Source organism: Helianthus annuus, chromosome 15 (genome assembly GCF_002127325.2).
Source record: "Helianthus annuus cultivar XRQ/B chromosome 15, HanXRQr2.0-SUNRISE, whole genome shotgun sequence".
NCBI lineage: Eukaryota > Viridiplantae > Streptophyta > Magnoliopsida > Asterales > Asteraceae > Helianthus > Helianthus annuus.
This window is the reverse complement of record NC_035447.2, coordinates 125,072,954-125,076,858: the sequence shown is the minus strand read 5'-3', so window position 1 is coordinate 125,076,858 and position 3,905 is coordinate 125,072,954. Positions and strand designations below refer to the sequence as shown.

Genomic DNA, 3,905 nt, shown 5'->3' with positions numbered 1-3,905 from the left:
CCTATAGGCCTACGCGGGACCTAAACCACACCTATAGGCCTATAAGGGACCTCTACTACATCTATAGGTTTATACGAGTGTTGTATGTATCCTATAGTATCGTATCGTGTTGCATTGTATCGTATAGTATATAGTATAAGTCTCGTATAGGTTTCATGTAGGTCTTGTATATGCCTATAGGCCTACACAGGACCTAAACCACACCTATAGGCCTATAAGGGACCTATACTACATCTATAGGCTTATACGAGTGTTGTATGGTATCATATAGTATCGTATCATATTGCATCGTATCGTATAGTGTATAGTATAAGTCTCGTATAGGTTCCATGTAGGCCTTTTATATGCCTATAGGCCTACATGGGACCTAAACCACACCTATAGGCCTATAAGGGACATATACTACACCTATAGGCCTATACGGGCGTTATATCGTATCGTATAGTATCGTATCGTATTGTATAGTGTAGTTTATAATTTATTCGAACCGCATATACGTTTTCCAAAACAATTTAACGTTATATAATATTATTTGCATAACATTAACGATTATATATTTTAAGCGGTTTAACGTTGGAACCGGGTGAGAATTTATACCACAAATACATCAAAATAGCCAAAAAAAATCCGATGGGTTATATACACTGCGTATAGCTCTATAAGCAGCGTATATAAACCCTTGTTTTCTGTGCCAATGATTGTTGGGCAAGCTCTGAATTCCATGCAAATTATACGCTGCGTATAGCTCTGTATGCTGCGTATAGATCTATACGCAGTGTAGGTAAACCCTAGTGTGTAGATAGCCAACCAAGGTGTGCCAATAGTTTGACCCTTACTTTATTAGCATCACCAACCACCAGAGCTTTTCTTGTTGCTCTCCTATCCACTATTATCTGCATCCTTTCCTTCTGCCCCTAACTGCCGCCCCACCGGAACCAGAAGTTCCGACTTTTGAGCCTTTCTTCGTCAACATATCGTTTCTACTATACAGGTCAAAACTAAATCTGACTTTTGAAACGTCCATTGTAATTCTTTCAGTAGCATTGCGTCAACACATTTAGACAAACAATTACAAATGAGAATTTAAAGATCATATGATAAGGAGTTAAAGTCCAACACAAGTTCGATGCATTAACAGACCATATGCTTCTATCAGGTACAGAGCAACTATTATGAGTAGTATTTAAATGTGTCTAACAATGGCCTTGCATAAAAGATTCTTGCTTGGGCTTATAAATAAAAATACATCGATGGCATGGAAATAAATAATGTACTTACATGCATGGTATGCGCCTTCCCACTACTTGTAACACCATATGCGAATACACTTCCTACAATAGTAGTTTCATAGTAGATCCAGCAACTATATTTTAGCAATCAATATACTGATATAAAATTGGATCAAGTTTTATCCCACCGTTTATACCTTCCATATAAGCTTTTGTAACAGGTCCAGCAGCTACTTCATACACTTCTTGAGTTTTCACATAAGATCCAAAAACTTTATCCACAAGTTTCATCAGGAAAACAAACAAACCCAAAACTTCAACAGCATAATGACCAAGATAACCATATAAACCCAAAATGAAAAAAAACAATAATGACTACAACAGAACCTTTTATGTAATTTAGAACGTCAAATCAATATAAGAAATTGACAAAAATAAAACTTACGCCGCTATTGGCCAACTCCTTCTTGGGCTTGTTCAAACGAACTAATATGCCTATGTTAGGCTGCTTGAGCGCCATCACTCGCTACAAAATCCAATTCATCAGTTTACTTGATTTACCTTGTATGCATAAAACCTTGTTTTCGTTAGCTTGAGACCTTCTTTTCAGTTATGAAAGTTTCAGAAAACAGATGCATAAGGTCAAGCAATAACAATTTGAATCATCAGCCTACTACAAAACTCACATCAACAAATGAATAAATTAAATTTTCTTCTATCAAAACCACATCCTTAAATGGCAATTAAATAGTTTACTCGCATACCACATGTCTAAGATACACAAATTCTTCTCAAAAATAGGCCATACAATTATTAAAATAACGGTTCAGATGGTTAGAAGCCATTGGTAAAGGCAAAAAAGTTGAATATCAAAAGCAATCATATGGCTTATTTTTTTTTTTTGAACGGCCAACAAACTTAATCCCGAGCACTCTTGGGGCACCCACTGGACAAACGGAGTACTCCGAGAGTAACCCGAGTCCACCACCAATTCCAGGGAAAACCCGGTAACCCACCCGCCCGTAGGCACGACAGTGAAATTACCGGTAAAACCCGTTTGGCTCAAGGATCCAACCCAGGTTTCCCTGGGTCTCCTATCATTGCCCACCAATGCCTCACTCTGCACCAAGTGGGAGTCGAACCTGCATCTCACAAGAGAAATGTAAGCCCTCCACCACTTGATCTAGAGATCATTGGCTTATTTTTACCAATGGCCATACAAATTCTTCTCAAAAAGTTTTAACTCTAGATTTTAGCAACTCATATATAAACTGACTGCAATCTCACCGTGAAACTATTAATGCCAATCAATACCATTGCCATAACTCACATCTTGAAGACTTCTGAGATCAGACACTTTATGGTTTTGAACACATTTTCTGATTATGTGGGGATAAACTAAAGTAATTCAAATAGCAAAACTCTAGAAAAAAAAAAACATAAAATGGGGATGATTTCTCTACCTAAGATACAAACCCATTACTATTTAAAACCACCAAATCCCCACAGCGAACTTCCTAGCTGACATGTAGTGGTGGTGGCGATCGACGGGACGAGGGGTTGGGTTGGAAGTGAGGGTGGATATGAGCTGTGTAAAAAGATACGATATCACGGTAGGGACCAATCTTAACAAGAGTGGTCATTATTTTGTGATTACCAAAGCATCGTCGGTCTGACCGGAATATCAAAGGTCACCGGAAACAACTATGGTTATCGGAACGACACCACCACCGTTTGACGACCCAATAACATCAACACTGTCGTCTCCTGTGTCAAAGCCTAGCACGAACGCCATCTCTCCTCTGTTGTCCATCGAAAACCACTGTTTACCACCGTTCATCGGAGAGGCCGCCAGTGGTTCGGTGGGAGATGGTCATCAGACCACTCCTCTCTCTAAAAATATGCATCTCTCTCTTATTCAGGTCTCTTTTTCCCTAGGATCATATCTCTCTCCTTACTTGTGTATAGATGTATGATAAAGGATGAGTCAAAAGATGAGGCATCATGTGGGAAAGAACAAAAAGCTGGGAGCCTGACACGTGGGGAAGAACAAAAAGCTGGGGTGTTGAAAAAACGGAAGGTGTGAGATTTGAACCAAAGCCAAAACTATAAAGACCCAACTCACCAACCATTAAACTAGAAGACAAATCTTGTGAAGGTACCAAATGAAAATATATATGCACTATCAAGATTGCTGAATAGAGAAAAAAATAAGGCAACAAATAGTTTACTGCCATGTGGCAGCAAACACTATTCCTAAGGTTTGTTTTTTAATAGTGTGATAATAATAATTTGCCATTTGTGAAAACAAATGCAATTCGATGGAACTATAATTAATGGAGTTAGAAACATTTAGTTGAAAAATGATCATGACCGATTCGTAAAATTGTTAATGAAACTAGAATATGGTGGCGGTGGCGATGGCACTTATGCATTACGTTGAAAATGTTGAATCTATTATTACGTGAAACATGTTGAATTCTTTTTTTAATGACAACGTTTACTTCTACTCTATTAGACCAATAATTTCTATGTTATTCACTCTTGTCAAGGATTGTTGAACCTGAAACCACTCAATTAAAACGCATAATTCTATGTTTTACATGTAGACTTTTTAAAACAAACACACTATCTCATTAAATCAAGATTTAAATTAATACGACTTTAGGTAAAAAA

At 37.6% G+C, this 3,905-nt stretch overlaps 1 long non-coding RNA gene across 1 annotated transcript; it reads right to left on the bottom strand.

Moving 5' to 3' along the window:
- Positions 1–1,076: 1,076 nt before the first annotated feature.
- Positions 1,077–3,352, bottom strand: LOC110912408. The gene is made up of 2 exons (XR_002577899.2): positions 1,427–3,352; positions 1,077–1,331 (listed from the first exon to the last, which is right to left on the bottom strand). It is a non-coding gene; the product is annotated as an uncharacterized LOC110912408 (long non-coding RNA).
- Positions 3,353–3,905: the final 553 nt, after the last annotated feature.